Source organism: Rhinolophus ferrumequinum, chromosome 22 (assembly GCF_004115265.2).
Source record: "Rhinolophus ferrumequinum isolate MPI-CBG mRhiFer1 chromosome 22, mRhiFer1_v1.p, whole genome shotgun sequence".
Lineage (NCBI taxonomy): Eukaryota > Metazoa > Chordata > Mammalia > Chiroptera > Rhinolophidae > Rhinolophus > Rhinolophus ferrumequinum.
Window position 1 is genome coordinate 23593484 of NC_046305.1, and position 12214 is coordinate 23605697.

General features: G+C 51.3%; 1 long non-coding RNA gene across 9 annotated transcripts in view; it reads left to right on the forward strand.

Moving 5' to 3' along the window:
• The window catches only part of LOC117014657 (uncharacterized), a 46730-nt gene extending 35821 nt beyond the window's left edge, over window positions 1–10909 (forward strand). For 3 of the 9 annotated variants that reach the window (XR_004421566.1, XR_004421567.1, XR_004421565.1), the window contains 2 exons: window positions 2690–4731; window positions 4932–10909. This is a non-coding gene — a long non-coding RNA (uncharacterized LOC117014657). The remainder of the gene's footprint in view (window positions 1–2689; window positions 4732–4931) is intronic. The other 6 variants (XR_004421569.1, XR_004421571.1, XR_004421570.1 and 3 more) reach the window with 5 other exon arrangements.
• The last annotated feature ends 1305 nt before the right edge of the window (window positions 10910–12214 follow it).

Here is a 12214-nt window from a genome sequence, read left to right on the forward strand (position 1 = left end):
TTGTGGTCAGACCTCCAGAGTTAGAATCGATATGGATGCTGATCTCTTTTCCTAACACCTAGAAAAGTCACCGAGGTCCCCAGAGCTTAACAGAACTTGCAGTGACTTGGGGATCATGGTGGCGGTGGACATCAGACCTTTGGTCCCCAGCAGGCTGGGGTTTTGTCCGTTAGCCGTGGCTGCTCTTGGGCTTCCGTCTCCTACCCTCGCCAGGCGCCAGCTGGCGTCTCTGCCTCAGCCTGGTCCCTGTGCCCCTCTCTTGTTCACACAGCACAGGGAAACCACTTGGGTAAGGCTTTGCCGAGTCACATATAAAATATGTGCCTAGGGGAGGCAAACTCTGTTCCCAGCCTCTCCTGCCAGAACACGTTGGTTCCGAGATTGTCACAATAGGGAAGGAACAGGCAGAGGGTAAGGGACGAGAAGTCAGCTTGTGTCAGGTGCTTGGACGAGCTTTGTGTCTTGCGAGGTTGAGGCAGGTTGGTAGCTGGAGACAGGGGACGGATGTTTTCAGTGTGTGTGCAGCTCGGCTCCCGGGCTCAGGACTTGTTTACTTGGTAAGAGCAGAGCAGTGGCCAGGCCCACGTGGGTCAGGCCCCGTGAGGGACTCTTCCCTCCTTGCCCCATGGTCACACCTGCCCCTCCTCCCCCTGGACTGCAGAGACTGCCATCTGCTGCCAGGGCTCTGAGCTTGCACAGGGTGCAGTGGATCCTGGTGGTGTGTTTGTGGGGCTCAGGAGTGGGCTAGCATTGCTTGGTGTAGAAGACTCAGCAGGTCTTGGTTCCCTTGGTAAAAACTCACTCACCTTATCTCTCAGTTTCATTGCCTAGAAAATGAGGGGGTTGAACGAGAATCTGTTTGGAGGTTCCTGCCAACTCTGACATGGTTACTCCCTGCATGTTCATGGAGGTATTTCTTAGCCAGAAACTCGGGATGAGGAAAAGGAGACCTGAGTTACAGGAGAGGGAAGGGATCTTGAAGATCGAGCACCTGCGATCCTGTTTTCTGAAGTGACGCTGGTGCCTTCAGTTAGGGCAGGTGGGTGGAGACAATTTTGGAAGGACCCATCCCCACAGAAGTAAGTGGGAAGGGGTTGGAGACTGTGAAGTGGCTAATGAGTATCCTCCACGTGACAGAGGATGGGGACTCCAACTCCCACCGAGACGCTCGTCTGGAGATGGGCCAGCGGTGTGGGAGCTGCTGGGGGGGCGCTGGCTGTGCTGCCATGTTCTGGAAACGATGCGCCATCCTTTCTGCCTCTAAATCCTGGAGAGAATACGGGCCTGCAGGTCCTGTATGTCCTGTGCCTTTCCCGAGACATCTGTTCAGGGTCTGTGTCCTTTGCTGTCAGGAAGTTTTCCTTTATATTTAGCCTTCTTTTCTCATGTGGTTGTTCAAGCCCTTCTATTTAAGAAAAAAAAAAAGAGAGAGAGAGAGAGAGACAGAGAGAGAAGGAAAAAAACAAAAACAAAAATATCTCGGAGCCACCATTTCCACTGGCTTTTTAGTCGTGAGTCACTCTTTAAAAGATAGCAAAAATAAAACACATGTAGGAAAGCCCAGGGTCTCAGACGCCCCCCAGGCTGCTGTGCAAGGCCATCCTGGGGCCAAGAGAGGCTGGGTCCCTGGCCTGGCTTCTCTACGACAGCCTCCATCCCCAACGTCCACTACTTCTCTAGGGCTTCGTGGGTCGGGTCTCCTGGGGCTGAGGGCACACATTGTGCAACCCACTAACCGAAACGCAGAGCCTTACAAGCAGCTATGTTTCTCCAAGACCCTATCTGCTTACTAGACACTCACCTGGACATCATCACCATGAGCACCCCCACCCCATTTCACCCCCAAAATGACGTCATGAACCGGGACTTGGGCGGGGACTCAGGCAGGAGAGGGAATGATCAGCAGCCATCCTCTCGCACGCACCATGTGATGTTTCACAGTTCTCTTCACATTTTTCCAGCTCATTTGGTCCCCATACCGGCCTGAGAGGGTAGGTGGCGTTATCCCTATAGTTGGTGAAACTGAGCCAGAGAGAGTCCTGCCGAGATCTGACTGCTTGTACCTGCCTAATATGGGTCACACCTCCACCAGGTCCCCTGACTCCAGTTGTCGTTTTCTTAGGTTCTAGTTGTGTTCTCCCACCAGTGGGGCGGGGGTATTTGACTTGATCTCTGTAGGTCGTAGGGCCCTTCTCAGAATATCCAGGTTCTCCTGTTCTCTGCTTCTCTGAACTCCTTGGATCTGTTGGGAAAATGGGCTGGTATTTCTCAGCCGGGAAGCCAGCCATTTAGCACGTGTTTCTTTCTGGTGAGGTTTCTCCATGCTTCACGCCATTCTGACACATCTGTGTGGCACTTCACGCATGTGCATTTAGTCCTGTTTCTTCTGCTGAGGAGCTCTTTTAGAAAGAGGCCTCGTCATGGAACCTGTGAGGTTTTCCCAACGGATGTATGAGATATGCCCAGAAGTTTGTCCAGCATTCGCGTTGTGTATGCTCCCTATTTGCTGGCTAACGTACAGCGCCTGCTGGAAGAATTGGCTAATGTACAATGTGAGGTGAGATACTGGAAATGCTGGCTTCGGCCCTGTTTGCCTCCTGATTGACTTGAAGAGGCAGACCTACCCATGCAGAGAATCCTTGGGCATCAGTGTTCCCTGAATACTGAGCATGACCCTCACTCTTTATAGGGGTGCTGAAGCAGAACAGAGAATGGCATGTCTTCTTGGCTGTGTGGCCCTCGCAGTGATCACCATTCGCAAGACCGAGGACTTGTATGAAGGGGAACAGCAGCATTCGTCTTTGTTTTCAGCCGCTTCGGCCAGGATGGCTTAGCTTTACCTGGGCGTGTTCCTTGAGGAAGGATTGGGATGAGACAGGGCAGCAAGCATGTGTCTGTACATGTCTAGCCCTCCGTAGCCCCTGAGTGCAGCCTCAGCCAGTAGAGAAGCCCTGCGATGGGGAACCCACAGGGGAGTTGTTCTGGTGCGTGAAGCCTGCAGTAACATCACGTGGAAGGTTTGTCCTCTTGGACCCAGTCCTTCCCCCAGAGGATGGGAAGGCTGGCTGGACCTGCAGCAGGTAGGGTGATGTAGGCTAGACTCCAAGGACAACTGTGGCGTCCCCTTTGCTGAGGGCTCCCAAGGAACAATGAAACGTCCTTACCTGACAGGGGACTCGATGTCCTTCCGGTCTGCCGTCTATGGGACGCTGAGACGGCCCCAGAAAGCATGAGGTTTGGGTGCCAGGACCTACAGCGTGCTGTGCGGCTGCACTCTCCATCTTTCCTTCCTGCCACTGAGGCTTAAGCTGACGGGCAGGGGGCACATGAGCAGTGGGCCTGGAGCTCGTTTCCCCTGCAGAAGGAGCTTGTGGAACTGACCCTATAGGACTGATATTATTTGCAAATAAAAAAAGGACAAAGGCAAGTGGCCACTCATCTCTCAGGAAAGAGCCCTGAGCTGCTCTAAGCCTGTCTTTGGACCATCACCACTACCTGCCCAGTCCTAGGGACCTTTGACAGGCCTTGGAGCCTGGTGGGGGGGGGAGAGGGGAGGAGAAGGCACAGGAGGTAGGGCCTGAGCGTTGTTTGTTGGGAGGAAGGTTGGAGGTGGAAGAGGGTTATCTCAGGTCAGATCCACAGCTCTGGGACCGCCAGCATGGCCTGCTATGCTAAAGGTACCGTGTGTGCTCAAACGGGCATGCTAGTTAGAGGTAACCCGAAGCCTGAAATAAACCAGTTAATGACTAAGTGAAGATCGTATTAAATCTGGAGAACCATATATCCTTTTGTGTTATTAACTCCTGCAGATTTAGCACTGAAAGGCCGAACAGGTCAGGGACCTTTCAGTGGTTCTCTGATCTGTAAGATCATGCTTTTGTTATATTGACTTTTTGTTTCCTTTCTTCTCTGTTTTCCCTCTCATTCCTTACATGTACATGAATGTTTATCCATGCATTTGTGCTTTAATTCCCTTGGGGTACGGTTCTTTCCATGTCTCTGACATCCTTGAATGTATTACTTTTGTTTCAGATGTGAACAAACTACCAGCTCACTGCAGAGATGCCCCATCTCTGAGACGGGACAGGTGCCCATCGGTTTCCCCCTCCTCACCTGGTCCTGGAGCAGGTCCTCCAGACCCCTGAGAGGTGAGATTCAAGGGTGTCTTTGCTAGGGCCAGTTCAGCCCATGTCATGCTTCCTGTTTGGGGTGGGGTTGCTCAGGCATGAATCCCCCAGATATTTTAGCTGTTTCTTCTTTTCGGCTTGAACCCTGAGTAATAGCCTTGAAAGTCTGAGACCACATGTCAGCCTGCTAGGTGAGGAGGGCAGTAGGAGGACAGGAACACAAGTTCCTGGCCATTGGCCTCTCCAAGACAGGTGAACTCTGTGTCCAAAAACGAGCTCATTTAATCTTTTGGCCCTAATGGAAGTTATTTGTATTTTCTCTCCCTCTCTCTTTCTCGCCTCTCTGTCCCTCAACCCGCCCCCCCCGCCCCCACCACCACCACCGAGCCTGCAAAAGAATTTAATCTGCTGGACAACAAACAATACTGTTATAAAACTTGGAAAACAAGAGGGCGAGGCCTCCCTGACAAGGAGAAGGGCATGCCGGGTAACAGCGAGGGAGCCTGCCAGGCCCACGATGGAGCCGGCTGGCAGCCCAGTTTGGCTGGGTACCTGGGTGCCTGCCCCTGCCCAGCCCACCAGCTGTGCTACCCCAGTCCAGAGGGTAAGGAACCGAAATGAAAGTGGGGGCAGAGAAGCGCTTGAAAAAGGGAAGTTGTATGAGCTCCCCGGTTCTCTGATCTGATGGGAATGCACTAGACTGTGAAACTTCCTCCTCCATCTCCCTCCCCTGCCCTGCCCTCCCTCCCCCCCCCCCCTCCCCTCCCTTCTCCTCCTGCCTCCGCCCACCACTCACTGTTCCAGGTCCTGAGACTGGCAGGCAGAGGCTCTGATAACAAATGAGGCTGGCCCTGCATTGTAGGCACAGCTACCAGCCTGGCCAGCTGCAGGGGACGCAGGAGAGAAAGGTGCTTCAAGTTGGCTCTGGACTCTGGACCTACCTTCTGTCTGCCCAGCCTGCCTTCCCCCAACTAGGGAAGTGGAGCCATGTCACAGGGTGTGCCCCAGTCCATGTGCTCAGCCAGGTGTGTGCCCAGGTACTGGCTAGAACTGCCACGCCGAGGTTAGTGGGTACACCTCGGGCTTCCTGCTATGGGCCTGGTGCCGGCCGGGGCCTTGGCCCCCGGAGGATGTCTGTTCTCCCTCCAGGAGGAGTGGGGGCTGTGCTGCCAAGGCCAGGACAAGCCTTGGGAGGGACTCCTGGGGACAGGAACGTGCTTCTCGCAGCAGTAGGCCCAAGGTCTTGTGAGTGGGGCGTCCACGGGACAGTGTGTCTGCTACTCTGCCTGGGGAGGTGTGGAAGCTGGGCTCTGGGGCCTTTCTCCCTCAACCTCCATAGTTAGATTTCACCTGAGGCTGAGGTTTTCACTTCTGAGTCCATCTTTACTGAGTCCAGTAGATGATTTGGGAGGGAGGAGGGAGCAGCGTTGGTGGTTTTCCTTTGGATCCACATTGGTCTGGACCTGGGAACTGTGTGGTGGGCATTGTGTTTGTGTAATAGACCGTAGGCATGCTCTTTGCCTCTTGTGGAGAGCACGAGCTTCCTTGAAAGCAGTTAGAGCTCTGCCCGTCCTCCTTGGCCTGCACTAAGCCTTTCTCAGGAGACGTGGAGACATCCACGCTCTGGTCGTCATTCCATCCCTCCTCCTCCCCTTTGCTCCTCACTGGCTGCCTTCCTCCATGGCCCACTGCACCCCAAGGGCAGGATAGCCATGGGGCATCCTCCCCTCCAGCCAGTCAGCTGACAGACCTAGGGCTTTCATGCCCTGTACTGAGTGGGAGATTTCCAGACCCAGGTTCTTGCTGGTGGTGTCGAGGAAGGGACAGAGAGGTCAACTTTGTGGAAAGCCACTGCCTAGGAACATAGACCTCCGAACCCCTACCTCAGGCAAAGCAGAATTGCTGATGCTGGGCCCACGTAAGCTGAGGAGGCTGTGACTTCTTGCTCTGGTACCTCAGCGGGCATCTGAGGAGCTGCTCAGTGGGCCGGCAGCATGTTATTCCCACTTTGGGATCTGGAGCCTGGGAAGTGTGGTAGTCCCTGGATGCTGAGCCCTCCTTTTAGGGGCCAAAATGCCTGAAAGAGAGAGGCAACTCCATGTTCCCTTTCCCCCCAGGCCCCATACCCATGCCCTTCATTTTATCACCTTTTCCTCTGATTCATTAACCACAGCTAGTTGGCAAAGGCCTGACCCCGACAGTTTTAAGACAAAATGTCCAGGACACTGGGTCTGGGCTAGAGCAGGGAGCAACAGGAAGCTGGGCCGGGCCTGTCAGCTCATACATACAATGGTTTGGGCAGAATGTTCCCCTTTTCAAAAGGGCCTTCCCCGCGCCCCTCTATCCCCAAGGTGATTCTTCTCACCGCCAGGAGCCCTGAAACCAGCATTCCCAGTGGCAGGAAGAAGGATGAGCTGGGCTCTGCTTCCGGTACCCCTCCCCCACTCTGGCTGGAACTTGTGTCAGTCACGTAAGTAGCTGTGACTCAGCACCCAGCCCCGTTGGGAGGGAGAAGCTGCTGCCTTGCAGGAACCTTCTCAGTGTTCTGGATTGGAACACGTTGCGGTTGCGCAGAACAAGCCAGCAGCGTTAGGTTCCTGGGGGCGAATATGTCTGTTTATTCCATGGGTTTGGTTATGGATTTCATAAACAAAGATGCCTCTCCTTCCCATTTTCCTCCCATATTATTTTTGGGGCACCATGCTTGGCATGGGAATTTTTGGACTATAAAAGACACAACGTGATTTATAGAATGAAATGGAAGGTTTCTTCGCAGTCTCCAGATGGTTCTTTCCCCGACAGCCCATGAATTGTATTTAACCCTCAGATGTTTTTGTTTGGCCTGCACAACTTTGTTTTGTTTATCTGGTTTTGCATGCCTGCAGACAAAACACGGCCTGTCCAGGTCACTGTACTTGTGCTGCAGGCTTCTCTGTCTTAAGTTTCCTGCTGAGCCGTCAGAGTGTGTGACTGTGCAGTGACCAGCCTGCGCCAGCCCCCGTCTTCTCCGATGACCTCTGAGGCCCATTCCAGGGACATTCTCACCGTCCAGGCGGAGCAGGAAGTCAAGCCACTGCTTGACGTTCCGATTCACTGTGTGGTGACCTTTCCTCCACCCTCGGGTCCCTGCCCAGGCCGAGGAGTGTCCTGCGCACGGTGGGGGTGTGTCCTGCGCATGGTGGGGGTGGGGGTGTGTGGACAAACCTCCAGAGAGAATGTGGGCACAGAAATGGACTAGGGCTGCAGTTTGGCTCCCGAAGCCCTCTTTGTGTTTGGTGTGTCACCTCCCAGGGTGACAGACCCACCCGTGTCGTGGGTGGTTTTCCTTCCCGGCAGCCCACCCAACCTTCTTCCCCTGGCCAGTGTGCAAGGTGCCATCAGGCCCATGCGGAAGGATGCTGCCACCTGCCAGTGACAGCAGAGCCCTCAGCGGGCTGGTGCTTTCTTGGGCTGCCTTCTTACAGACAGACCTAGGTGGCCCTGTGCTGGGTGCCAGGGAGAGCAAGCCCCTTCCAGCCCCCATCAAACCACCCGCCTACATCCAACTAGGGAATAAAAACACGAGCTTGTTTCAGGTAAGTGAGTCATTGATCAGCAGACTTGCAGAGAGAAGCCTGGTTCTGTTGGGAAAGTTGAGATTTGAACGGACCCTTTTACTCAATAGGATTGGAAGGGCTAAAGGTTTTGGTACTAAGATTACTTTCTTCCCCTTCTTCTTCTTTTAGAGTCTTTACAGCGATGTATTGTTAATGATTTTTTTTTTTTTAAATCTCTTCTTCCAGAGAACTAAATAGTTTAGAACTCAAGAGTTGGGAGCCCAAACTCTAGTTCAAGTCCCTTAGTTCCTCAGTGACAGTTGCTGCTGTGCTGTGTGCAGCCCCTCCTCTGAACTCTGTGCTGACGCAGCCTGAGTAGCGGGAGAGACATTATTTAACCACCCTGATGACCACATGACATAAGTGTGTCCTGAAGGAAATGAACTAGATGCTGGGAGAGGGCGACCTAGCTGGAAGCTGGACTGGGGTGGGGCGGGAGCTCTCCTGAGGAAGGGAGGGCTGAGCTGAGAGTTCAGACCACCTGGGTTACCAGGGGAGGGGGTTGCGGGGCGGGGTGAGGGGTGGGGTGTTGACAGGTGGTAGTGATGGGAGAGCCCATAGAGACAGCATATGCAGAGGCCTTCTGGTGGGAGGGAGTTGGGCTCACTGAAGAACATGTGTCTGTGTGACATCTTAGGAAAGGGTTTTATGGATACTGGCAATTGGACGTTGCTAAGGAAGAAGAGTGTGGCTGAAGTAAAAAGCAGAAAAGCTGAGAATTACCAAATGTAGATCTCTTCATTTTATAGGATTCAGACCCCATGGTAATGACTGCCATTAACACTCACTCCTGACCTAAAGCCCTAGTGACCCCGTTAACAGGAACCGACTGTTGACTACAAGTGTCCTCATCTGAGCCCCTGCGGGCAGAGCCGACCCCAGCTCTGCCGTCTGTGGCTGAGGCCTTGCAAAGTCTCACGGGCTGCAGAGCCCTGGTGCTGGTGTCAGGGTCACTTGGGCATCCTCTCAGCATTGCTGGGAGCTTCATCTCCAGCGGCCCCCACTCCCACAGCCGTGCTATGGGACATCGCAAAGGCGCCAGAGGAGCAGAACAAAGCAGCTGCCTCAACCACCAGGCCCCTTGCAGAACCAGTCGTGCTCCAGTCTCCACTCGAGTTTAACGTGTTGTACAGTCAGTAACATGCCACTTCCATGCAGAAATATTGCCTCAGATACACATGCCGCCCTCACCCCGTCTTGCTCGTAATTAAGTTCAAGTACAGGGGGAGATGATAGTGCAGCTTTGGAGCAGGCGGCAGTGGGCAGAGGGGCAGGACACAGGCTTCGGTGTTCCATCTGGGATCTACACCATTTATTAGTCACGTGACTGGACACATTATTGAACCACGTTGAGGATCCATTTCTTCTCCTGCAAAAATGACTATTGTGAGAATTAAAGAGCACAACTTGGTATTCAAATGTTGCTTCCTTCTCTTCCCTTAGAGCAGACATACCATTATTTCCAGGGACCATAAAAAAATACAAGCCTGTATCTAGAGGCCTAAAGAACTGGTAGGAACTTATAGATTCTGTGTGTCTTTCTCTTGGTTATGGTGTCAGTAGAAATAGAGACATGTTTTTTAGTTTCAAACAGCCAAAGAAGGTGATGTAATTAATTAGGATGTGGAAAATCTAATTTAAACACAGTTTGCAAATCTTATTTTAAGGCAAATTTTAAAAACAACACAAAACTCAATTCTTGTGTTCGAGGATTATCTACTTAACACACTTTTAGGACACCAGTTTTTTGTGTGTCACACCAGAGGTTAAATAAGATTGCCAGTGTTGTGACACTTATGGCTGAGAAGGCGGAGCCCATGCTCTTCCTGAATAGGGCACTTAGAAAGCCTGCCCTGGCCCTGGTGAAAGTCACCTTTTTGTAGTGGCCAGAGCCTCACAGGCAGATAGGGGGCTTGTTTCCTGATGAAGTGAGATAATATCAAAAAACGTTTTGCACACTGTGAAATATTGCACAAATGCAGGGCAATACTAATGTAGCAAAGCATTTTAATGACAGCTTTGCCTATTTTATCTCATTATATATGTAATAATTGACGGACTGGTTGTGGAATTAAACAAATTAACATAGCTTACGAGTTTGGTATTGCTTCGTCTGTGTGAAGCATCAGCCACGCCCCCCAGCTTCCATGGGCATCCCTGTGGAAGTCTCCTCTGTGCCTTTCGAATGGATCTTGATAACTATGTCATGTCACGAGTGGACTGTAAGAAGACATTCTCCTCGGGACAGAGGCTGGGTCTTCGGATTGCATCTCCTTTCTTCAGTGAGATCCTCTTCTTCTGGAAGCTGGTTTCACATGGTGGCTTAGATTTTTCCATCTTTGTATCTAGCACCATTTGAAATCAGTGTTTTAGGAGTAAGAATTGCAGCACAGCATGGCTCTTGGGACTGGCTCCTCTCCTGCCACTGGAGCTGGTTCAAGAAGGAAGCAACTTGGAAAGCAAAGTACACTCTTGAGTATGTTGGGTCTGGAGGGGTGACAGTATGGGGAGCGGGTTCTGTTTGAAGACACTCGGGTTTGAGCAGGACAGAGGTTGTGATGCTTTTTGTGTTGACGTGCAGCCTCAGCCACCAGCAGTGGTGACAGGCACTGATGGCTTGGGTGCTTGATCGTAATAGGCAGGGCAGAGGGCTGTGTGCCCGGAGGCCTGTGTGTGCACACCAGCACTGTCCGCCCACTCCTGGATGCCCTGGAACACACGGCCACCTGCACTGTCAAGGTGCAGGACCCCCGGGAGCACCGCTGGACCCATCTCTTACACAGGCTGACCGATTTCTCCTGGTGTTCAGAGTCTGTTTTTGTCTAGCACCATTTGAAATCGGTTATGATGTAGGGGGAAAAGCAGCAGCCTCGAAGCCTCACACCAAGTGTGCTCAGCAGCAGCCTGTGGTTTCCTGGAAGATGGATGGGCAGAGAGTGGGAAGGAAGCTTACACTGCTTCTTCCTAACTTCTTTCACTGCGTTTGTGATACTTTATTGCAGAGATAGGAGATAATTTAATGGATTTTAAAAAACAAATCACTATAATATCTGAGGTCCTCAGTTGCATTTTGCTGAAACGTGGTAGTGCTGTAAATTCTATAAATTGCTTCCTTGTTGACTTGTTTTTCTGTTAAGAACAGACTATTCATGTATCTGAACTTAATAAATGTTTTACCACCTTCAATTTATCATGTCTTTGTTTTTCATCTATTATTTTCCATTCACAGTTCTGTGATGATGAGAAAAGTGAGGTCCTGAAAAGTTAATTTGCTATGCAGATCTCACCTACCTCATAAAGTATTTTGAGTGGGTTACAGCAGACAGTGAAAACAAAGCCCATTAAGACAAAAATGAAATTCTATGAGCCAAGAAATAAAATGAGAAAAAGATGACAGAGGAGAGAACTGTTGACGACCTGGGCTAGGGAGCCCACTACTGGCGGGCAGACGGCCCTGGGTCCAGTGGGCCACAGCCTTGACCTCAAGGTTCCTTCGAGAAACTTTTGCTTAACTGAACGTATTGTCACATGGCCCCTAAAGGGGAGCAGCCTGGTGATTTCACTTGCATTGTAAGAGGTGCAGGAGTTCTACGCTTGGTTCTTACTTTCCATCAACCCTTGAAGACGGAACAGTTCTGTAAAGGTATTCAGAGATGAGGCAGACGATACAGGGGATGAAACCTGGGGGATCTTCAGGGAGCGGAGCCTTGGCTCTTGATTGAGGTCTTTGCACAGGACATACATGGCCACCTGTGAAGGACCTGCAGTTCTTTGATTTCGTGAGTTCTCAATAAGTGCTGGCAACTCAACCACCTGGGAAGCTGGCTCACCCAGACAGCTGCCCTGCACAGTGGGGCTGTTGGTGGGGTGGGGCTGAAGCATTTGCTGGGAAGACTTGCCTGTGAGTGATTCACCCCTGACTGCAGCTGCAGTGCTATTTCAGGCTGTTAGAATCCATGTTCTAACCCCCAGTATGGGGTGGTGGGAATAGTTAAGACCTTAATTGTTTTAGTCACTTCTCCACTGAAATAGACTACAATAGTACCAATGGGTGTAAAAGCTTTGGGTAATTTTAACAAATTGAATAATTTTTTTATTAATCTGCCTTGTCCCAAGCTTGTAGGGACTGCAAAACAAAACAAAAAACAAAAGAAAAAACATGGATTCTGCAGTCAGGTTGCTCTGATTGCAGTCTTCAGATGGATAAGTACTGGAAATTCAAGTTAAGCATCAAAGCACAAAAACAATGACTTGAAACATCTTTTCCATAAAAGTAGTTTCTGGTGCACCCACTGAATGCTGCTTTTTAAGCAGCGCCACGTGTCCGGCCAGGTCACGAGAAGCCGCTGGAAGCCCCTATAACTGAAGTGCCTCATACAGGATGATTTTGCTTTATTCATCTGGATGCTGACAGGCCTGTACTTAAAATTGCCATTCCAAGGTGGTTTTTCATAAAATTGGTAAGCAGAATGTTTCTTCTGGATACACCTC